Genomic DNA, 25,807 nt, shown 5'->3' with positions numbered 1-25,807 from the left:
TCTCTAGGCCTACTGAAGCTGAAAACTATGATGCTTCCATTTGTCTCACTCCCCACACACAAAATCACAATCTGCTCTTTTCTAAACTTCCCACCAAGGAATAAAGGTGCATTATGGGCTTGAGGAATGCAGAACAAAATGGCAAATTTTGATAATAAACCACACAGCAGGCTGCAAAAACTTTTCTCATACAGCAAAAGCCTTTAGTTTGAAAGTCACGACTTTAGTTTTTGCTTCAGCACTCATTGCTGGAACTTACAAGCAAACCCCTGCAACTGTCTTCTGTCTGTGGACTGGAATTGTAATGGTAGTAATGATGCACAATGTGCAGTGCTCATACCATTTTGTGGTGTTCTTTTTTGGCCAGACAGTATCCGTCTTTATGACATTCAATATGTTTACATGAATATAGAGGTCAAACGAGCACGCCTTGTTTACTTTATCTTCCAGTGACCCCCATCGGTCCCCAATTCTTTCTCTCATCTCCTGTCTCTCTCTCTCTTTCCGTTTCTCTCGTCCGCTTCATTGGTAGGTTCCCTTCATCACCACCAGGGGCTTTCCATACCGCGCCGTTCCGAGAGCGGCTTTGCCTTTGCTCTCTCTGCGCTCATCGGAACAGAGACTCCAGACGCGCAGCGCGGTGGCAGACAGGGCGAGCGGAGCGTCTGTCCCTCTGATTTTCATCTGACAAGGAATCGTTTACCTTTGATTGCAGGAGAAGCGCCAAGCTGAATAACCGTTACCGTGTCCCTCTGCAACTTGTCAAGGCAAAGGCATTTGTTCTCGCCACGCGATAACAAAGGTAGGACTTTGTTTTAATTTAATGAGAAAGTTCACCGTGCGCTGGCACGCTCTTGTAACATACATTTCTGTTGGATTTTGAAAATGCCCTTTGCCTTTTAACTGTAGGAGCAAATACGAGGGAACTGCAGAAATGTACTGTGGATTTTTGTTCTTATAATACTGTGTTTGTGTGCGTGCACATGTATTGATAGAGGAAATTAGAGCCTTTGCATTTTTTAATAATAAATGTATTTAATTGAAGGTTGAACATCGCCAGCTAACTTGTTGACACTTATCACACATTTAACATTTGTCAAGCACTTGGTAATAAGCGCTGCGCAGGACACAGTCGCGATTTCGATCACATGCAATGATTTAAATAGTAATCAGACTACTCTTAACGATTGCAAGGTTACGGTAGATCCGAAAACTGTGCCCGAAATTGGTCACTCACTCTGGGACAAAACTGCACCTTCACAATTTCGTCGCATGGATTTGTAGCAACATCTTCACGGTGAAATTGGGGAGAGGTAGTGGACTATACTGTGTGCATAGATTCCGTGGTGAATGGTTGTGGAAAATTCTATTTTTAATGGTACAAACCGCAACTGACTGTAGTAGTCATAGGAATAGACAGTCTAACTGTGTATATGCACATCAGCCTTGAAGCAACAACACAAAGCCTAACAAAATGAAATAACCTAGAGGTGGGGAGGGGGGCAAAACGACTGCACGCACCTCCTGCACACTGAGATGGGTTTCCGAGGACTGCAGCCACTTGATGCGCCAACAGGATGCATCTGGGGAAGTTGGATGCGTGCCACTGTGCACTAAAGCCATGCTGTTGAATGGATGCTGACTTAAAAGCATTCTAACATCTAACTAACTAACAAAATAAACAAACAAACAAACCACAACTCTTATCTTAGTAATGTTGGGATGAACATTCACTGATAGTTATGTAGACTAAAATATTTTAGTCTCATTAAACAAAAGTCTCATTCTTGCAAATGTAACATTGTCCCTTTTTTGTATCCTTCCTTTCATTTTCTTTTTTCCTATTACTACCAATTACTTTGGGTTTACTCATTTATATTTGATATTTTAATAATTTTCAGTCTTCATGTGGATCTAATAGATATTCACAAATCAAATTAGCATCAGCCGCAATTTCTATCTCGTTTGTTTAACACATTCTGCTGGACAAGATCCAAATTTCCTGCAACATGCACATCTCAGCAGTTACTGACTGAGAATTCTGCTCCTCTCCCTCTCAACCTTTCGCTGTGCTTTGTTGCCTTCTTTTAAATTGATTTATTTTGCTCAGCCTTCCAAAATATTTGTCCACATGGCATTTAGATTTGCTTAAATATTATTTGACATTTGTTATTCTCATGAAACAGTCCCTGAAGAGACAGGCAAATGTTAGCTCAATCTAATGTTTGCTGCTTCCCACAATTTTGGACGCATTATACTGTAAGTACTTCACAACTACAAGATTGATCAGATTTCTTCCATGCCAGCTTAATATTTGTTTTGTAGGAAGGCAGACCCTTCATCTTGGTATCTGGATGAAATACAACCTGTTCCCAACTGGAGGACTCGTGTGTGTGTGTGTGTGTGTGTGTGTGTGTGTGTGTGTGTGTGTGTGTGTGTGTGTGTGTGCTTCATATTGCTGAATATGATTTGTGACCGTGGGGTTACAGTACACTTTAAGCTAGGATATTACTCTGTGACCTTGGCTAAGGTTAGATTGGTTAAGTTTACTCCTTAAGGGTGTCTACATTCTTGACTGTATATATTAGTGTGTTTGGAAATGTGCCTTCACGTATACGTACGTCCGTTCATGTACATGGGGAGTGTGTGTATTTGTGAGACTTCAGACAGGCCTCAGTTTACCATTTATCCACACCTAATTGGTGTTTGAGAAAGTGAGAGAAATGCCTGTCGTTACAATAGCCAATCGATTACTTTAATTTTCCAATTAGATGCTGATCTGTACAGGAATCTGTCAAAGAGACAGGACCTCTAGGTGAGGGCTGCGACCTTTATTGACCCTGTGTTTGAAAAATTGATTTCAGAAGTTACATTATAGGATGGCAGTCGGTTGGAGTAAAGATCAGTGCAAGTTCAGGGAGATTTATTAAACAGTTAACTATTCAGTCATTACTTTAAACATTAATCAGGGGGCTTACTAGTTTTCTGCCATGTTGGAATAAATTTTCCACTTGCTGCAGCATCTGGAGGTTGTGTGTGTGTTTGTGTGCTTTAATTATTTATTTGTAATTGTGAAATTGCTTTATCAACTGAACCTATCTTATGCATGCAGTGACTGTGCGCTTTGTGATTTTATTTTGTATAAGGTTGTTTAAACAATTTTAAGAGGATCTGATATACAGGAATACGTACACCCCCCCACCTTCCTCCCACACACACACACACACACACACACACACACACACACACACACACACACACACACACACACGCAGAATACCAAACATTTTCTTCAAGGAATTTATTTGCCATTCTACTGTCCATTAGAGACACATATCTGCTTTCGTAGTCTAACTATTCAGCTGGTGGTCTAACCAGCATGTACATTACAAGGGCCATGTAGCAGTAACCCAGATGGCAGGATAGGCTGATTGTGATTTATGTACCAAAAGTGAATGCATTACAGTGAGCTTCTGGAGTCAGTGCCAAATCCAGTGTGAAATTTTCACACGTGTTTTTAACACAAACAGGCATAGATGCACAAAATATAAGCTTACTTACATAAAAAGCCTGATGTGTGTGCATCAAGCAATGGCTCAGTTTCTCTGTCTCTCCTTTCTTCAGTCTATGTCTTGCTTTTTATCTCACCCTTTGTCACATACACAAACATGCACGTGAACAAACACACAGCTCCCCTGAAAAATCGTTTCGATGAAGCAGTCCACCATTGTGAGACATTGATTACCGTTTACCAAGCCTGCGCATAAATGTAGTGTTAAAGGAGAGATGGCTTGGATAGATACGAGAAGAGAGGGAGGAAAATGAAAGAGTGCTGGAACTAGAAAGAGAAAAGGGGAGCAAAAGAGGCTGATAGATGGCAGTGATGTGGCACTAAAGATGATATAGACGAGCGTAAACGTGAGTTTGTTGTTTTTTCTTTTCTCTTCATGCCTGACAAAAAAAGTACCGATTAGACCAACTAATTGATTCATACTTATGATTAGGAACCTAGTTCATAGTGAAAAAACATATACATAATCTCTGTCTCTCTCTCTATCTAATACCCTCTAATACACACAGACTCACACACAAACACACCCATATACACTATAACACACATATTCACACTCCTCACTGCTCACACCTGCTGTCTTGTTGGCGGTCAGGAACGGTCAGCCCTTAGTCACTTCATTACCCCCTCCGGGCAGGGACTGCATCAACCGTATTACTGCTTGAGCTCTGTGATGGAATCACTAGGTAGAAGGAGACAGAGAGCTTAAGGCCATGGACCGGCTCCATGGTTGATTTTCCAGCGCTGTTTGCAACTGATTTCAAGAAGAGCGTTACAGGCAATACTTTGATCCAGCAATTTTCGAATACTGTGGCTTTTACTCAAGAAACTCAGCTGCTTTTACTTGTGATGAAACAAGTCACTCATACCTTTTTATTTGGTCACTGTTGAGGCTGTTTTGCAGCAAGCTAGTCAACAATGATTCAACAGTGCAGTTTATGTTGTCATCATCATGCCTTATTTTGTGTCCTTCAAGTTAAAAGAAAAAGAATAAAATTTCTGTATAAGCTTGTTTTTGTATAACAAGTAACTCTTGTATAAGAGTTGGATGAGAAGATTGATACTGCTTCCATATCTATATACTCTAAATATAAATCTACAGTGACTGGGCCATATACTTAGCTTAGCATAGTTTGGATTAGCGTAAAGAGTGGACGCATCGGAACGCAGCAAGCCAGGATTAGCAAAAACAAAAGGGACTCAAAATCATTACTAGTTAGTAATAAGTTATGTCCCCATTTTTTAAACTGTAAACATGTGAAAATGATATGTTGTTGTGAGGCTAAAATAACTGCTTTTTCTATCAAAAAGCTAAATGCCTCATGTTTAGCTAACAGCCATAAGAATGATTTAGTATTCCAGTCTAACTCATTTGCAAATAATGTTTATTTTCCTTGCCGTGATTGTCTAATTCTAAGTTTTAATTATTATTTGATCATCTGTTTTTATTTAAACAGATGCTAATTTTGTGCTCCAAAAACAGTATAAACATGCACGTGGAAGTCATGCCCCTATTGTTACTGATAAATTCTGCTAGTTTTGCACAGTTAGACAGACCAAACATAAGCATGTAAACACAAACAAATGCCGAGCAGTTTTTATGTTCATCTGTTGTATCAGATGGATGCTTTTATTGCTTTATATTGGAAAATAAGTTAAAATGCATTGCTATAAATTTTTGTAATGTTTTAACTTAAATGTTTATCTCTCTCTGTGTGTGTATCTATATCTATATCTATATAATTCTATCTATCTATGTAATTATCTATATATCTTTGTAAGTACAATAAGTAAGGGTAAAAATCACACCTGAGCAATGCATGTGACTAGTTTCTCCATACAGGGGGCATCTTAAAGCCGTCATCACCAACAAAGGTTTGTTTTCTTTGCACGTGCAGTTTGGATGGTTGGTGAGAATTCCATGTCAAGTATATTTACTTTGAAAATTGGTGACATGATGCAAGAAAAAAAATATATATAAGAATTATATACAAGAATTATACAAGCAATGCTCTTCACTGATAAGTTTTGGATGAAGCAGGTTATATCCTGGACAAGTCACCAGTCTACCGCAGGGCAAGTATTCATGCTCACAGCCAATTTAGAATCACCAGTTGACCTAACAAGCTTATCTTTGAACTGTGGGACAGAGCCAGAGTACCCAGAGACAACCCACACAGGCACAGGGAGAGCATGCAAATGCCACACAGAATGGCCTTGGCTGGCTGGCAAGTTTGAGCTCGGTGATAGTACAAACCACTGCATCATTGTGCCAACAAGTACAAGAAATACAACACTCACAATACTGTAATCCCAAAATTTACTTAAAAAAGAGAGAGTAAGAAGAGGAGCAAATGGATACCAACAATATTCAGTATCTGATAAAATTGATATAGGTAAAGTCTAAAAACATTTGGAAATACAAAGGCAATTTTCATAGATAACCTTTTTCTTTATGTTTTTTACTATTGGTACTATTGCTACTACTATTACTAGTGGTGGAAGAATACGGTAGATTATGTTATATATGTTTGGAGTTTTGTAAAATTTGCTTTTTGTGTGCTTCAGAAAAAAACAGCTTCTATGCACTACTGCTGGCAAATGGGCAGATTCTTATATAGCGCTTCTCTGTTGTAATTGAGCACTCAATACAACATGCCTCATTCATACAAGCACCTTTTTATCTAAAATTCGTTCCAATGGACAAATCAGAGAGCAATTTGAAGTTCAGCATCTTGCCTAAGGATATTTTGGCACGCAGACTGGAACAGACAGGGATTGAACCACCAACTTTCCAGTTAACAAATGACCTGCTCTATCGTCTGAGCTACAGTCACCCCTTTTGAAAATATCCATAGTGATAGGTTACGCTCAATGCAATAATGTGCATATTGCACTTGACACACAGTACACTTGTGATAGTTGAAGAGACGTTTCACACAGTCAGTTCTTCCACTGTGCTTTTGTTTGTTCCTCTGTTTTTTCTACCTAAATGTGTATGATTTCCTAGAGCCAGGATTTCATCTCTGGCGATGGGATCCAGACTTACTCAATCTGTGTTCATAGCTGGTCTGCCTGGCCTGTGTTTGTGCCTCTTGCACTGGAGTAGGAAGAACAACTGCTTTGTAAACAGGCAGTTCTTCACCTGGATGTCACGGTTCACAGAGACTCTTCCTCTGAGTCTGGCATAACCCCATTGGCAGAGCTTACAGTGGTGTATTTCTGAATCAGTGTCGACTTTGGAAGGATGAAGGCTGCCAAGGTAGGGAAAGTCATCCGCATTTTGTGGCTGAAATGCTTGATATCTTTCGAGATACATAACTTCAGTGAATCACATGCAAACATCCACACGCGAGCGCGCACATATATAAGGGTATTTTTTTCATATGTTAGAGATTAAAATGAACAAAGGATTAGAGGTGATGCGAAGAGGAGCAAGTTATTATCATATTGGTTTGTTTGCTCTTCTCATAACCCAGTGTGAGAAGAGCACTGGGGTCATTTTAATAAGTAAACAGTATTCTCTCAATCATAGCTTATTTTATGCTCTGTTCAGCATGTAAAACTAATGCCAGTAAACACAAATTTGATTCCGTTTAACAGGGAAATCTGTGCTTTTTTGTGTACTTTTTGTCCGTAGTTCCAATTATCTACTCTCAGTATAAAGTGACATTTTTTGAGGACTGTAGATGCTCATTGATTAGTGTCCCTGAAATTAGATCTATGATAAGCTGTCACTTTTAAAGGCTTACAGATTGAGTCGAGTACAGCCATTAACAGGAAGGACCTCTTACTTACATGACTTCCAAAATAGACCATGTAATGCATCATTATTAAGATACACATACGATAATTGGTCGACTTGGCTGAATAAGTTAAAAGCAGAACAATTTTTAGAAACTAAAGTGGCAAAGATGTGTATCAGTTTGTTCCCCTTTGTGACTAAGAATCAGTTTATTAATGTTATGTTATGACTAATAGCCAGAATTCAGTGTTTCTTTGTGTGAATGTTTGAATGACTCTTATTCAGTCATTAGCTTGCTGCCTGGGAACAAGAAGGAGTTTTATCCATTTGCTACTTTTACCTGTCATAGTTCAAATGTATGGATGTTAGTTTAATATGAGACTACAGATTGTCCCTAGATGTGATTGTGAGTACAAATGAGTGTGTGTCCATGTCAGTTCATTTGTGAACTGGCAGCCTGTCAAGGGTATTTTCCTGCCTTCTGTGCTGTCTATGCTGGGACAGACTCCAGCACCTTCTGACCCTGAGTAGGAATAAGCGGATAAGACAATGGATGAATGAGCAAACATCAATGCTGAATTTGTATATTTGTCGAAATTACCCTCCAAAGCTTTTCATTTACTGTCTGGTAATGCAGCCTAGCAACAGACAGTTGGCTTCAGTGAGTGGCTAATACAGGCTTTGGGTAGTTCTCTTTGTCTTTGCCTTTCTCACACTCTTACTTTGTTCTCATTCTCATTTCTTTCTGGCAGGACTGCAAACTTGTGACTGATGAATGGTCCTGGCACACTGTTGTTTGTTATCACATAGAGCTAAATGCACAACCCTAATATTTTCGTTTCTTTGTTTTTATAAATGTAATTATTTATCCCGGTAAACTTTCATCCATCCATCCATTCGCTTCCGCTTATCCTTTTCAGGGTCGCGGGGGGCGCTGGAGCCTATCCCAGCTGTCATAGGGCGAGAGGCAGGGTACACCCTGGACAGGTCGCCAGTCTGTCGCAGGGCCAACACACAGGGACAGACAACCATTCGCACTCACATTCATTCGAACATTCACACCTAGTGACAATTTGGATTATCCAATTAACTTATCCCCACAAGCTGCATGTCTTTGGACGGTGGGAGGAAGCCGGAGTACCCGGAGGGAACCCACGCAAACACGGGGAGAACATGCAAACTCCACACAGAAAGACCCCGGCCTGATGGTGGAATTGAACTCAGGACCTTCTTGCTGTGCGGCAACAGTGCTAACCACCGTGCCACCGTGCTGCCGGTAAACTTTCAATTGAGATTAAAAAAAAAAAATCTTTTTTCAAGTGTGACCTGGCAGCAGAGATGCAACTTTTGTTGCATCATTTTTTTAAACAGGTCTAAAGATTAGTTGGTGAACTCCTTGGCAATCTCCAGTTGGAAAAAAATGTTTTTTGGAGGTTGCTAGCTGTCACTAAGTGAAGTCACAACGTGTGTGCTGCACCAAATCCCGCTTGGTTTGCACGGACAAGGCTGACTTGTCTGCAAACGCTCCCTAACCACTGAGTTGTAGGGAAACTTGAAAAAGTGTGCTGCAAACTGAAAAAAGAGACTATTTGCATTCAAAATAAAAGTTGTCCCTTTGGGAAGACAGCACATTTCAAAAGACAAAACTTTAATTTGAAGGTGAATGGTCTCTGTCTCTGCTTTGCATTGAATTCTTCACAGTTTCATTACTACTTAGCCTGTAGTTGACAAGCTGGTGGCTTCCATGCAAACTACAAACTGGGGGAACCTGCTAGCAGCTAAAGCAATCATAAGGTTTTCATTGCAAAAGTATATAACTCTTTGTGGTCCATTCCACCTAGTGACAGTCATACCTCTCATAAATATTTGCCAACTGGTTGGGGATGCACTTTTGTTTCAGGTTGTTACCAGGTGTTTGCTGACTGGTCTCTACTCCTGTGTGACTGGGATTTCAGCAAATGATTTCACAGCAACCTCCAGAAACCAATAACAACCAGTTGGGGAATACTCATTTTTCCCCAGCGACCAGTGATTGCCAAATGGCGCTATCCGGTCTTCCTTACTAATTGACATAGTGGAAAACATATAGTAATAATAAATGTATATGCAAAACATCACAATCATAGTATGGGAGAAAATACAATATTAATAACTGGAAATATGATAGAGCAGTTAAGTTCCGTGGTAATTTCATTTTAAAGATTTTTTTTATCATGAAAACTGAAAGTGACACAGTTTTGGGTGCTTGGACAAAGAAGATATGTCTAAACAAATAATCCTACTACATAATAAATAGTTCTATCAGATTAGTGATGATTATTTTATTTCTTTTCATTTATTCTTTGTTTAGCAATTTAATAAAGCCCAAATATGCAATAATAATGAAAATAATAGTAATGTGTATGGAAACAACTAGTGTTTTTAATATTTCTGGATTTATGTATCTAGGCTCCATTGTCATATAGGTATTTGTCACATGAAAGACCAAACAAAACTACAGAATCTCTATAAGCTTTGCAAACAGGGAAAGAGCTCAGAATGCAGAAAAAAAACCCAATAAATTGTGCACTATTATAATCAATAAAGGTTACTCTGTATCTGGACTGACAAAGAATACCAGGTGTGTGGTAAGTGGCAGCTTTAAGAAATGTGTTTGCAGCCAGCATGGATATCACTTCCTCCGGGCAAAGTAATAACTCTTAATACAGCCCTTTTAGGGACTCCTTGGGAGTGGAACTAAGTTGTTTTCCAGTGTGACACTGTTGGCACTTCATAGAGGTATAATGGAAAAGACATCCTTAAATAATTGCAGTTAAAGTGATACTGAGCTGTTGGAATGAATTTCAGGCTTGATAAAATGTTCCCTTTAAAAAATATCACATGATCAAAATGACAAATTTGATGATGCAATGATGTTTTTCTCTGTAGTAAAGGGGTTATGAAATATTCAGGTATGACTGTATAGAGTTGATCACATAACAATACTTTTCATCTTACTGCCACATAAAAGTACTTACAAACAAACACAAAAAGAACACACATTTTTAAGTTTTCATGTGTTTGCTGAATTATGCATTGATAACATATTCATGTGGATTGTTCTACATTATTACTAATGGTATAAGCTAGGGCTGCTCAATTAATCGAATTTTAATCACGATTACGATCTGGTCTTTCAAGGATCATTAAAAATGACTGAGCCGATTATTAGCCCCTCCCTCGTGCTTTACTGTCCCGCTGCTCCGTGCGGCAAATCGAGCGCACCTCTCTGCATTTCGAACACGCGTCACAACAATTAAGAGGACCCGAGGGAAGCTTGGAAAGCTAAGCAGAAGTTATTTGGAGAGGAGAGTGACTGCTGTTGGTTGAAAAGAGAGGTAAAAAAAAAACTTCAGTGGTGTGGAAACATTATGGGTTCGCGGAGTCAGACGTGGATCAAGTAGACACAGTGTGTAAACTTTGCTACGGTGTAATAGCTGCACCACAGAGCAACACTGCAAAGTTCACTAAACACAGATGTTTACATTTTTCATTTATTTATTATATTGCAAACATTTGCACTGTTATCAGTATTTGCACACTATTTTATATTATTTTTTAAAGTCATTATTCAATACATTGTTATTGTTAACCCCTTAAATCCCTGTAGAACCGGAACCGCGTAAGCTAGCGCAATAATTTTTTTGCATATAAAACCGGAGGAGTTGTACTTACATCTTATGCCATCAGCTTGTCCTAGGTCACGGTTAAGCTTTGCAAATATTGCATAAAAAGCGCTTGCAGGAACAAAAACATAATATTCCAGAAACACGCTTTGCCAATCCGATCAGCTGTTCCTAACACTTCCCACATTGAAACAGACATCAGCACGAACTATCGCATGTCCGCTATTTCCTGCCCGAAACCGGAAGTGATGTCATTTTCGCGGAAAATGTAGTTTTTTACTTGTAGGCCTTAAAAGCCTATACTGGTCATGTTTGACTTTTCTGAATAGTTTCTGGGATGCTTAGAACTCGAATTGCACTGCTGGAAATAGTTTATTTTGATGCACATGCTGTTTTCTTTGCAAATTTGCATCATAGGATTGTTTTTTCGTTTTTCCTGCAGTATATAAAAATTGCTGTATCTCCAAAAAAAAAAACTATGAAGACACTCAAAATAAATTTCCTGTTGTTGTAAACTATTTTTTGCAACTTTTTTGTATTTAAAGTTTTGAGGGATAAACCTCTTAAATTTCTCTAAGTAGAAATATATGTAAAAAAAACCAAAAACGATTTTCAATTTTTTTGTAGTTTATTGCACTTTTTTTTACAATTAATGTAGTTACTATGGACTTAATAAATACATATTATTAAAATATGGGCTATAACAGTTGTATTGATGTATAGCAACTTGAAATGCTCCCACAAATGGCACTACAGCATGTAAAAAAAATAATATAAGCTCTGGCGTACTTGGTTCTATAGGTCTTAAAGGGTTAAATAAATATCGTCAAATAATCAAGATCTCAATTTCAGTGAAAATAATCGTGATTATCATTTTTGCCATAATCGAGCAGCCCTAGTTTACACTGTTTACACACACACAAAAGAAAAAGAATACATACAAATACATACACTCACACACCTGCATGCACACAAATATGTGTAGAGCTATCATACAGCCTTCGTGCTGAAAAGTTCAATAGTTTCTTCCCTTTTCTTGTTATTGAAAACTTTAGCATGCAGTGGCCAACCAGTTTCAGCAGTTTTTAATGTAGGTTCAAATAAATACAATTCAGAGAGAATTACTTGGAAGAATGTCTCCATGGCCATCGGTACACTCTTCTTGAGCTTTGTGACGGTACCAACATTATCGAGGTCAATCTGCTTGAGTAATCACCCTGCATAGCAGATTTTGATCAGGAATTCTCCCCTGGCGTCATTGCCCACCTTCCATCCATCCATCCATCCATTTTCATCCGCTTTGTCCGGGGCCGGGTCGCGGGGGCAGCAGCCTAAGCAAAGAGGCCCAGACCTCCCTCTCCCCAGCCACCTCCTCCAGCTTATCCGGGGGAATACCAAGGCGTTCCCAGGCCAGCCGAGAGATATAATCTCTCCAGCGTGTCCTGGGTCTGCCCCGGGGCCTCCTCCCGGTGGGACATGCCTGGAACACCTCACCCAGGAGGCGCCCAGGGGGCATCCTTGTCAGATGCCCGAACCACCTCAGCTGGCTCCTTTCGATGTGGAGGAGCAGCGGCTCTACTCTGAGCCCCTCCCGGATGGCCGAACTTCTTACCCTATCTCTAAGGGAGAGGCCAGCCACCCTTCGGAGGAAGCTCATTTCTGCCGCTTGTATCCGCGATCTCGTTCTTTCGGTCACTACCCACAGCTTGTGGCCATAGGTGAGGGTAGGGACGTAGATCGACCGGTAAATTGAGAGCTTCGCTTTTACACTCAGCTCCCTCTTCACCACGACGGACCGGTGCAGCGTCCGCATTACTGCAGCTGCAGCCCCAATCCGTCTGTCGAGCTCCGGCTCCCTTCTCCCATCACTCGCGAACAAGACCCCGAGATACTTGAACTCCTCCACTTGGGGCAGGAACTCATCCCCGACCCGGAGTGGGCACTCCACCCTTTTCCGGCTGAGAACCATGGCCTCAGATTTGGAGGTGCTGATCCTCATTCCCGCTGCTTCACACTCGGCTGCGAACCGCTCCAGTGCGAGCTGGAGGCCCTCACCCGATGAAGCCAACAGAACCACATCATCTGCAAAAATCAGAGATGAGATTCTGAGGCCACCAAAGCGAAAGCCCTCCGCCACTTGGCTGCGCCTAGAAATCCTGTCCATAAAAATTATGAACAGAACCGGAGACAAAGGGAAGCCCTGGCGGAGCCCATCACCCACCGGGAACGAGTCCGACTTATTGCCGGCAATGCGAACCAAGCTCTTGCAACGGTTGTATAGTGTCCAGAACATATGGTCGCAGGTCTGCTGATACGATTACAAAATCGATCATCGACCTACGGCCTAGAGCATCCTGGTGCCACGTGCACTTATGGACACTCTTATGTTCGAACAGGGTGTTCGTTATGGCCAAACTGTGATTAGCACAGAAGTTCAATAACAGAGCACCGCTCGGGTTCAGATCAGGGAGGCCGTTCCTCCCAATCACACCCCTCCAGGTCTCGCTGTCGTTACCCACGTGAGCATTGAAGTCTCCCAGCAGGACAACAGAGTCTCCAGGTGGAGCACCCTCCAGCACCCCCCCCCCCAGGGACTCTAAGAAGGCTGGGTACTCTGAACTGCCACTCGGCGCATAAGCGCAGATGACAGTCAGGACCCGTTCCCCGACCCTAAGGCGCAGGGAACAAACCCTCTCGTCCACCGGGAAAAACCCCAACGTACCGGCAGCAAGCCGAGGGGATATTAGGATACCCACCCCAGCCCGCCGCCTCTCACCAGGGGCAACTCCAGACTGAGACAGAGTCCAGCCCCTCTCCAGGAGACTGGTTCCAGAGCCCAAGCCATGTGTAGAGGTGAGCCCGACTATATCTAGCCGGTACCTCTCAACCTCACGCACTAACTCAGGCTCCTTCCCCACCAGAGAGGTGACATTCCATGTCCCTATTGCCAGTCTTGGCAGCCGGGGGTCAGTCCGCCAGGGCCTCCGCTCCTGGCCGCCACCCGGCACACAATGCACCCAACCCCTATGGTGCCTCCTGCGGGTGGTGGGCCTGCGGGAGGATGGGCCCATGTCTCCTCTTCGGGCTGTGCCCGGCCGGGCCCCATGGACTAAGGCCCGGCCACCAGATGCTCGCCCTCGGGCACCCTCCCCGGGCCTGGCTCCAGGGCGGGGCCCCGGTAACCCTATCCCGGGCAGGGTAAACTGTTCCCTCGATGTCCTTTTCATAAGGGTCTTATGAATCGCTCTTTGTCTGGTCCCTCACCCAGGGCCAATTTGCCATGGGAGACCCTACCAGGGGGCAAAAGCCCCCAGACAACATAGCCCCTGGGATCCCTGTGACACACAAACCCCTCCACCACGATAAGGTAGCGATTCAAGGAGGGGTGTTGCCCACCTCTCAATTTTAAATACATGTAGACATTGAGGGCTATCAGGAGGGGCAATGCTCTTACCTGCTGCTCTCTGGCAGGTAGCTCCATGCCCTCCTGGGTTTTAAATGCACCTTAGAACACACATGCATCAACACTACATATGAGCGGGCGGAGGGAGGTTTGGAGTCTTCACATACCGCCGTTCTCTGCAGCCTGTTGGAGCAGGGGGGCTGGGAGGAGGAGTTGGCCATCCGATTGGGGTCTGGAATGTGGGGCCTCCCTGCTGCTGCCGAGTCGGGGCAGTCTGCTTCTCTCCACCCCAGGGAAAAGGGTAACACCACCTGGGTCTGGGTGCAGTTTCCCCCTCCAGGGGCAAGGGTACCTAGACCTGGGGAGTGTGATTGTACAGTGGGGCAAAAAAGTATTTAGTCAGCCACCGATTGTGCAAGTTCCCCCACTTAAAATGATGACAGAGGTCAGTAATTTGCACCAGAGGTACACTTCAACTGTGAGAGACAGAATGTGAAAAAAAATCCATGAATTCACATGGTAGGATTTGTAAAGAATTTATTCATAAATTAGAGTGGAAAATAAGTATTTGGTCACCTCAAACAAGGAAAATCTCTGGCTCTCACAGACCTGTAACGTCCTCTGTAAGAAGCTTTTCTGTCCCCCACTCGTTACCTGTATGAATGGCACCTGTTTGAACTCATCATCTGTATAAAAGACACCTGTCCACAGCCTCAAACAGTCAGACTCCAAACTCCGCCATGGCCAAGACCAAAGAGCTTTCGAAGGACACCAGGAAAAGTATTGTAGACCTGCACCAGACTGGGAAGAGTGAATCTACAATAGGCAAGCAGCTTGGTGTGAAAAAATCAACTGTGGGAGCAATCATCGGAAATTGGAAGACATACAAGACCACTGATAATCTCCCTCGATCTGGGGCTCCACGCAAGATCTCATCCCGTGGGGTCAAAATGATCATGAGAACGGTGAGCAAAGATCCCAGAACCACACGGGGGGACCTGGTGAATGACCTGCAGAGAGCTGGGACCAAAGTAACAAAGGTCACCATCAGTAACACACTACAACGGCAGGGAATCAAATCCCGCAGTGCCAGACGTGTTCCGCTGCTGAAGCCAGTGCATGTCCAGGCCCGTCTGAAGTTTGCCAGAGAGCACATGGATGATACAGCAGAGGATTGGGAGAATGTCATGTGGTCAGATGAAACCAAAGTAGAACTTTTTGGTATAAACTCAACTCGTCGTGTTTGGAGGAAGAAGAATACTGAGTTGCATCCCAAGAACACCATACCTGCTGTGAAGCATGGGGGTGGAAACATCATGCTATGGGGCTGTTTTTCTGCCAATGGGACAGGACGACTGATCCGTGTTAAGGACAGAATGAATGGGGCCATGTATCATGAGATTTTGAGCCAAAACCTCCTTCCATCAGTGAGAACTTTGAAGATGAAACGAGGCTGGGTCTTCCAACATGACAATGATCCAAAACACACCGCCCGGGCAACAAAGGAGTGGCTCCGTAAGAAGCATTTGAAAGTCCTGGAGTGGCCTAGCCAGTCTCCAGACCTCAACCCCATAGAAAATCTGTGGCGGGAGTTGAAAGTCCGTGTTGCTCGGCGGCAGCCCCAAAACATCACTGCTCTCGAGAAGATCTGCATGGAGGAATGGGCCAAAATACCAGCTACTGTGTGGAAACCTGGTAAAGACCTACAGTAAACGTTTGACCTCTGTTATTGCCAACAAAGGTTATGTTACAAAGTATTGAGTTGTATTTTTGTTATTGACCAAATACTTATTTTCCACCCTGATTTACGAATGAATTCTTTACAAATCCTACCATGTGGATTCACACTTAAACCCCCGCGGAGCCATCATTTTGCGTTTCTACCTTTAAAAGCCGGAGAGCAGTCAAATGCTGGAAGTGGAAGCTAAATTGGCTAGTCATTCATATGTATATTAGGTTGTTACCTAGGAATTCTGGAGGGAGGGGAGTGGGGGAAATAAATCTCCAAAAGTCACCAACTTGGAGTGTTTCAGTTTGCCATCTTAGGGAGAAATCAACACACATGGGTGTATGTCCTTTGTTGCTGAGATTTATTGATAAAAACAGTACAAAAAACCAACCATTTGTACACATATTTACAAATAATAATAAAAAGCGAGTGAGTACATTACAACATTTTCAGCAATCACTCACAATCCTGGCACTGCCATGGTATCTGTAGTCTGCATTTACCACATGTGTATCTGTAGCAGTGAACACATCGCACAGTGGCCTGATTTTTCTTGCATCATGTGGAGGTCCATGAACCAATGAACATGCTCCATTTGCTGTGCATGTTGAATAGTCCATTCTTGAATGCTATGAAGCATGTCAAGAGTGATGAAACACAGGAAGCTCTGAAGGCGACTCGAGATACTTCTCCTGGCCTTAGCCGTTGGCTCTCCATCTGCAGCGTACGCTTCTATTGGGGTGAAAGGGAGACAGATCCCCACATGTTCTTCACGCCACACTGTGCCATCTTTCGCTGTCTCAGTCCCCAAACAAGCTCTCTTTTTCGACTCTTGATCACTCTTGACATGCTTCATAGCATTCAAGAATGGACTATTCAACATGCACAGCAAACGGAGCATGTTCATTGGTTCATGGACCTCCACATGATGCAAGAAAAATCAGGCCACTGTGCGATGTGTTCACTGCTACAGATACACATGTGGTAAATGCAGACTACAGATACCTACAGCTCACTCCTTGGTGGCTGCTTGTCGGGGCCTGGAGCCTGGGGCTCGCTCAGGCCACTTTGGGGGTGGGGTACCCTTGGCCTCTCGGCCTGGGGCTCGGTCACTCTGGCACAGTTGGCTGCCGGCGGAGCTCGCGGGCACGTCACTGCAACCCCCCTGGCTTCTGCTCCGCGGCTGCTGAGTGACCCCTCATCTGGGACTCTCCTCAGCTCTTTCTGGGACAGTGGCGCGGCTGCCCCTCTGTTGGTCTTCCTTGGTCTCTTGTGTTCTGGGGGCCTCTGGATGTCTGGAGTTTTGATCTCCTCCATACCTGCTTCATGCCCTGGAGGACGGGGCTGTGGCTCCCCACACCCTCTAGCAGATCATTACATGAAGGAACCTTTTAAAAAAAGCGCGTTCATGCTCACAGGTGTACACACGGGTGCTCACACACACAAACTACACCCTTTTTGGCTCCTACCTCAAAGCACACTGTGTGCTGTCGATCCTACGTGCTGCACAATAATGTTTAGCATTTACCGTGATATTCCCATAGATCCTCGTGATGTTGTTTATTATGTTGCTCTTTTTTTTTCTTCTGCTTGTTTTCTCTTTTTTCTTTCTCAACAGGTGATTCAGGTGATTGATATATGTATTTTTTGTCTGCTTATTTTGTTTGTTTTTTGTTTTTTGCCCTTTATCCCCATCCCTCTTCCCCGCTGTTTTTCTTTCCCTCTTTCTTTCTTGCCTTTCTTTTCCCCAGTCAAGTCTGTCCCGTATTTAGCAAGTGAAAATAAAATAAACAATAAAAGGTGAATCAAATAGACCAATACGGCAAGGCTGGGATGGTCCATTTGGTAAAGTAAATCCGTTGGGCATCTTTCTTCGCCTTTAGACAATAATTCTGATGGCAAAAGAACCAAACGGCAAAAAAAAAAAAAAAAAGGAATTCATCAATTGAGCTGTCTGTGCTGGACAGCAAAGCCTTCAGCTCAACATGCCAGACAAATAGCTAATAGTGCCTGAGTTTAACTCATTCTTTCCTTTCAATAGGAAAGGCATAATCCCTGCAGCACCTTGTAATGTAACAAAATTTAATAATAACCCAGAAATATGTAACCAAGTGGGTATAAGAAAGCAGCATTGTTAGGAAGTCATGAAACGTTGACAAAATTCTCAAGGCTCCCTTGCAACTGGACAAAAAGAAACGAAATATGAATAAAATTTCACTTATTCAGTAGTTTTATGTGCTCCAATTCTCTTCTGTGAAATCTACATTGATGTTAGAAAAGTAAAGTAAAACACTATTAGACTGAAATGTTAACAAACTCCTGTTAAATGTTCTGTTCAGGTAACTGAAGATTAGATATATGGAAAAGTCTCAGTTTGGACTTCCTTGTTTAAGACCAATAAGGTGAAATGCTCACTTCATATATTTAGAAATTCCGCCCACAACATCACACAAAACATTTCTCTTCTTGTTCCATATTTGTCTGTCTCTATTTTTTGTCTAGTATAATGCATGCATATTATCATGAATACTTGTACACTATTACTCAGTCTTATCACTGGCATGTTTCATAATTCTTTTGAGGTTCTTTTCCAACTGTTTACACTCTACTAGAATTTTTAATTAAAATGATTTCTGCAGTTATGACATGAGTGTTACAAGAATTTGAGTGTGTCAACCTGCCTAGTTTTTAATGTGGAGAATTGAGATATTAAGAAACCTATGTGTGCATATGTGAGTACATGCTCCACTGTCTTCTCACAGTTCAAAGATATCCAGGTAAAGGCATCTGTTAATTTTCTTTATCCATAAATGTTCTTCATCTTCTAACCTGAGGCTTTCTCGGGAATGCTCCAAGACCATAAATCTAGAAAGGCAAAGCCTCCTTAGAAAAAACATGGATGGATGGATGGAAAATATTGCTGTTTCTTTCTCTTAGTCCTTTTTATCTCTTGCAACAACCTGCAACATTTTCAAGATCCTCACCTCTGCAATGCCCAGACTATCATTTGTCTGCTTAATGAACACTGAGGTGCCATGTTGAGTCATAGTGATGACATATTAGGGTTTTGTCCAATTTAAGGCCTAGTGCAAGAACGTGGTCCATATTTTTATCTTCATTTTAACCGTAGCAGGATTTCCAGTTCTTTTCAGCTTAGACACCTCAAAATGACATAACAGGTAACTGCATTTGATGTAAAACATAATTAACCTATTCACGAAGTAATTCCTAAATCAAATTTCAATACCATCATTATGAAATTGTTAAGCCTAAATATAACTCTCTTTAGTTTCTTAGTTAACCCATTTGCTGCAATTAGAAATTGGTGCCCAGTAATATTTATGACAGAACATGAAGTGTATTTATTTTACTTCTGTCATAAATATAAAAGTATTATCTGCTTTTAAAAAAAAGCACTTTATGTTAAGATTTTTAAAGACTTTTTCAAAAGCTAAATTTTTTTAAATGGAAATCTTATTTGAATTGAAACAAAAAAATATTTTAATAGTATTTTTTTAGTAGAGTACTCTCTTGTTAATTGGATGATTCATAATAAACATTGAAACACTATAGATAGAAACACTATAGATAGATAGATAGAAAGAAAAGGGATTCATAAGAAATCTTTAAACAATATATTTTCATAATTATTATTAAAATGATCATTTTCATAACTGTATGTGACAATATTCATGCAAAGTTTGAATCAGATTGGCCTACCAAATAAGGACATATATACAGACATATATAAATATATGTAAATCAAATTTTCAAATTCAAATTTTATTTGTCACACACACACAACCATACAAAGTATGACATGGGGGTGAAATGCTTGTAGCTGTACAATGCCCGACCATTAAATGACAGAAGAAAAGTTTTACAATATTTACAATTTACTACAAAAATTTACAAATTAACTTAGGAATTTACAGTAAAGAATGTGCAAATAGCAGAAGAGATTATAAAGATAAGGATTATAAATTATAGGAATTATAGGATTATAGGAAATGTGTGGTGGTGCGTGTGGTGACGTGTGTGAGAGTCCAGTCTTATAGTGACGTGTTTGGGAGAGTCCAGTCCTACACCTGGTTCAGGGCCCGAATAGCCTGGGGGAAGAAGCTCCTCCTCATTCTCTCTGTTTTGGCCTTAAGGGAGCGGAAGCGCTTCCCAGACCTCAACAGTGAGAAGAGTCCATTGTTGGGATGGGAGAGGTCCATCATAATCTTCCTAGCTTTGGACTTGCACCGCTTGGTGTAGATGGACAGCAGGTCAGGGAGCTCTGATTGAATGATGCGTTCTGCCGAGCGCACCACCCTTTGCAGATCTCGTCTGTCCTGCTTGGTGCTGTTCCCAAACCAGGTGCAGATGTTTGACGTCAGGACGCTCTCGATGGTGCAGGAGTAGAAGTTCTTGAGCACCTTCAGTGGCAGATGGAAGTCTCTAAGTCTTCTGAGGAAGAAGAGACGCTGACGGGCTTTCTTAACCAGGGTGTTGATGTGACAGGACCATGACAGGTCCTGAGTGATGTGGACACCCAGGTATCGGAAACTGTCCACTCTCTCCACTGGCATGCCACTGATGATGAGGGGTTTGTAATTCCTCGCCTGCTTTGTAGTGAAGTCCACGATCAGCTCCTTAGTCTTGCTGATGTTTAGGAGGAGGTTATTCTCCTGGCACCAGGTCTCCAGGTTCCTAATCTCCTCCAGGTAGGCCGTCTCGATGTTGTCGGAGATCAGGCCCACAACAGCAGTGTCGTCAGCAAACTTGACAATGGAGGTGGTGTCGGATGTGGCTACACAGTCATAAGTGTACAGTGAGTACAGCAGGGGGCTTAAAACACAGCCCTGAGGCACTCCAGTGCTGAGTGAGATGGAGGGGGAGACTTGTTTTCCTACCCTCACTGATTGGGGTCTGTCTGTGAGGAAGTTGAGGATCCACTGACACAGTGATGAGCTGAGTCCTAGATCCGTCAACTTGGTGAAAAGCTTAGAGGGAATTATTGTGTTGAATGCTGAACTGTAGTCCATGAACAGCATCCTAACATAATTCCCTCTGCCAGTGTCCAGGTGACTCAGGGATGTGTGGAGCAGGTGAGATATGGCATCGTCTGTGGAACGATTAGTCCGGTAAGCAAACTGAAGTGAGTCGATGGTGGGAGGAAGTGAAGAAGTGATGTGCAATGCTGCAATCATCATAGTAAAGATGATATTACTCCGTTCTTTAAGCCTCACACATGTTGCATGCCAAATACTGGTTATTGGTGTGCAACTCGGAATCTTAAGAGAGAATTTGTATTATTTATTAAATTAGAAACCATTTTTTTGCGTTTTCTTTATATGTAAAATCCTTTGAATGTTTTACCTACTTTACCAGTAAGTAAGAAGTAAATATTTGAGATAAAATTTAAGATGGAAAAAATGAAAACACCCCTGAATAATGCTTTTTTTTTGGTCTGGCCTTGTGTGGTTCTCACTATATCTTTGATCTCACCATTAATGGTGGCTTTGAGACTTTGAGACAAAAGAAAGTAAAAATATACAAGTTCAATTAAGGACAGTTTAAAGGCACAAGACACATTTGAAAATACTGTATTCTTGACTGAAAAATAAATGAGGAGTGATAGGGTAACATTGATGTCTATGTCAGTGTCAAGTTCATAGTCAAATAAACTGTATGCATAAATATATCAGTTCTCCCATTATTATAAGGTATAAAAAATTTGAAATGAAGACAACAAACAGACAATAAATGGATCATAAATGATGTATACAGCTTGACAGATCTGCAAACGTACAAAATACATTAAATCTCTCACAACCCAGACAGAAAAGTTAGTAAGGCTACAAAGCAGATATGCCAGCACGGTTTGGAAAGTTCTCCCTCCAGTGAGCTTCGGCTCCTTTTGCACCAAAGTGTTGACTAGCCTCTAAAACATGGATAAGTTGAGCTTTTAGATGAGGATTCATGGAAATGCGATTTGAAATGGTATTAAACAGCAACCATGTCATTTTGAGCAGAGATGTACTCCTTTAGCGGAACAACACAGTTTCAGTAGTCTTCAGTAGTCTATATACAGTAAATATTACTTTAGCTATATTTACATAAGGTGATTTAAAACATGACTTATCTACAAACCTCTGGTGTTAATATATATAAAGAGGTTATGCTATGGTGGTGGATATGCTGGATGGTGGGTGGCTAGAAATTTAAGAAGTGAGTGACACAATCTTATCACAGTAGTGCCTGCAACTACAGCTTTTAAATCTTTATTACACAACAGCAGTGCAGTCTGTTAATATGTGCACAACATGCATTTGTACTGCGAGTGCAAACTCAAATAAAAGTTTGCACAGAAATATTGGAATATTATGATTATCTATGAATGCACAGCTGCATATACCTCTGAGAGCACTGTTTGACTGTACTTGCCTAATTCACTGAATATCGTCAAGAAATAATAGGCTTCAGTGGGTTATATGGTGTGATTTAATGTTTGGTTGATTTTATATTTACACAGTGTTTAATTTACTATACTTACATTATCTGTCTTGGAGAATTTAAGATATGAATATGTCACATCTGCTTCTAATGGTGCACAGCTGCATGCCTGCATATCAGGGGCCATGCTGGGATTTATACTGATAATACATATCTCTGCAAGATTAAACTACTGTATGAGCATGTGGCTGCGTATTGTGTATGTATGCGTGCACACTAGAGTTACTACAATTCTGGGCCTGTGTCGTCTCCTTTTTGTTTCTGCAGTATAATGGGCTTTGAAAGATAATACCCAAGAGACATAACAATACTTCTGAGCTAGAGGATTGTGAAGCCGTCCCAGTTCGCAGGATGGCTTTGGCTCAAAGCTAAGCTATGATTGGGAAACCAGGGAAACCTGGATTTTCTGGCAAATCATATTAATCGCCACCATGGTCCTTTTTACTTCATGATCTCCTCTCTCTTCAATCACTTTGTCCAGTTTCTAAGCTACTTTCTTTGTTCCGTCTAATTTATTGCAACAGTTCGAATGTAAAAATAGGCTCATCCTCTACAATATTTCTCTTTTGTTTCAACAGAAATCGCTGGCCTTGGCAGATTCAGTTGTGTAGTGGCGGTAACCAGTAACACAACAAGAGTTCTGACAACGTAAACATAATTACAGAATTCCAGCAAGGTTAACAAAAGCATCTCATTTCAGTGACATGTATTTCAACCTTCAAAGATCTTTTTACAAACAAAAAAAAAAACATCTAACCTCTAAACATCAAATTTTATGTTGCTATAATTTTACTTAAGTAATAAAATGGTAAATAAAAGTAACAAAATACCATTTGAATAAATGAAAAAAAGAGCTGAAAAATAGCTCAAATATTGTTTATTTCTCTTATGAGACATCACAACATCTGAACAGGTGTGTTAGTAAAAACTGGGGCCCAACGATTGAAGTTTTGGAAAATGTTAAACATCTAACATTTAGTGTTTGAACTGTTCAAGAATATTTTAAAATTTATGTAAATGTATTTATTCAAGTATTTATGCTTGGCATACACTGAATGTATACCAATCAATTAAATTTTATTTGACCAGATTCCATTATATTTAACAGCTTTACATTCAATTATTTAAAAAATTACATGGAAAATTTACATGTGATCAAATTAATTGCTCAGCATTTTGGGACTAAATATTTTTTTTTATGAAAAGCATATTCTGCAGAAGACAGAGCTTTGGTGGCTAGGGCTCCTTAGACCATCGGGCATATCACCTGTTGAAGACTTTGAGGCTGAAGTGGAGTTATATTCCCTCAATGTGTGCATGGTTTTTACGCTCTTCTTTTCATGAGGCCAAAGCTCCTTTCCTTCTCCGGTGCACTGTCAAAGGATATACAAAAAGCCCCCATGTGGTCTTCGGAATAGGAATCAGAATCGTGTTTATTGGCAGGTTTGTACAGAGGAATTTGTCTTGGTGTCATGGTATGCATGGAGAAGACAGTGTTAAAAATGGCTAACTAGAAAGTTAACAACCAATTACATGATGGCACACTCCACAGCTGTAATAATATATATCATGTGAATTCATGGATTTTTTTTTCACATTCTGTCTCTCACAGTTGAAGTGTACCTCTGGTGCAAATTACTGACCTCTGTCATCATTTTAAGTGGGGGAACTTGCACAATCGGTGGCTGACTAAATACTTTTTTGCCCCACTGTAAATGAATAAACCTTTACATGTTCATCTGTAGATAATTCTTTGCCCTGTTCTTTTTCTCAATTTAAATGCTCCGTTAGACAACGTTGAAAGAAAACAAAACATTTACTCTCATTTCATTGTGATGCAGATGACTTTACCTGCCACTGATGAGTCCTCTGAATGTTTTACTTTACATGAGTATTTTTTTTTGACAATTTTTAAACAAACATCTTTACTTTCTACTCCTTAAATGATCAAAACAACTTTTGGTTTGGTTTAACGGATTTGCTGGGCGTCACTATTTCAAGTCACTGCTCAAACCGAATTGAGCCTAAACAGTAACACATGAAAGACAACCCTGTTTTTGTATTAATCACCGGGGAATGTTACATAAATAGAGATGACATGTGGCAAAGTCAAAGTAAATTTGACTTTGACTACCCGGTTAGCTTGAACTGCTTAAATCACTCTCAGTCATATGTGATCAGTTTTTCACATTGTTGCCAACTTCTGAACAAAAAAAGCTACACTTAGTAACTATTCATAGCCTAACCTTTTTTTTAAGGTTCCCCAAAAGCACTTCACTCAGAAAGGAACATCTCTGTTTCCCTCTGTACTATTCAACTAGCTGCAGCACTCAGACGATTCTGATAAATAAGAGACATTCTGTTTCTGTCTGAGTGATTATTTTACTTATAACTAAAATTGTGTATATGAATGGAGTTCATAAGAATATATGCCAGAAGAACTCACAGATGACAGATAAATGTTTTCTGTTGAATAATCACTCTTAAAGACCACCAAATCTCTGAATCCCCCCCAAATATTGTAGTTTTATTTTAGTTTTTATTTACAACAACATTGGGGACAGACTGCCTCAAACTCAAAGGGTTAACCTCTATATTATCATAGATTTTAAATCTTTAGCACTCGGATATCTTTTTTCCCTAGCTGGCAGTCAGCAGGGGGAGGTCATCCACAAAGCCAATACGTCACTGTGGGTGCGGTAGGTTTCTGTCAGCGATGCACTTCCAGGCCTTGCGATCTGTGGCCTTGACCTTTGCTTGCTTGAGGGTTAGATATTGTTGTTTAAGATTGTCCTCAGTTTGCTTGATCCAAGTCTCCTGGGGCGTGTCACGCTTTCTCCAGTGGGAGTGGCACTGCTACAGGTGCTGGTTGCTTATGCGGCAGACATGGTCAAACCATTGCAGTCGTTGCTTCTGGAACAGCTCTTCCATTGAGCGCTGCTGGTGACATTGACTACGTATCACACTGTTGCCGAGATGGTCACGGTCCGAATCTGACACAAACAGCACATTTGGAAGAACTCAACGTTGTTGAGGTCGTGCTTGAGGATGACCCAGGTCTCGGCTCCATAGAGAAGAATGGGCAATACCAGTGTGCGGTACAGATGAGGGTGATGTTTGTCTTCTTCCAGATACAGTGGGGCAAAAAAGTATTTAGTCAGCCACCGATTGTGCAAGTTCCCCCACTTAAAAT

General features: G+C 41.3%; 1 protein-coding gene across 2 annotated transcripts in view; it reads left to right on the top strand.

Moving 5' to 3' along the window:
* The first annotated feature begins 616 nt into the window (after positions 1-616).
* cdh22 (cadherin 22) overlaps positions 617-25,807 on the top strand; it is a 194,670-nt gene continuing 169,479 nt past the window's right edge. For both annotated transcript variants that reach the window (XM_076884303.1, XM_004547639.4), the window contains exon 1: positions 617-802. The gene's annotated coding sequence lies outside the window, so the exon portion shown is untranslated. The remainder of the gene's footprint in view (positions 803-25,807) is intronic.

Source organism: Maylandia zebra, linkage group LG5 (genome assembly GCF_041146795.1).
Source record: "Maylandia zebra isolate NMK-2024a linkage group LG5, Mzebra_GT3a, whole genome shotgun sequence".
Classification (NCBI taxonomy): Eukaryota; Metazoa; Chordata; class Actinopteri; order Cichliformes; family Cichlidae; genus Maylandia; species Maylandia zebra.
This window is presented reverse-complemented; position numbering and strand designations above follow the sequence as displayed.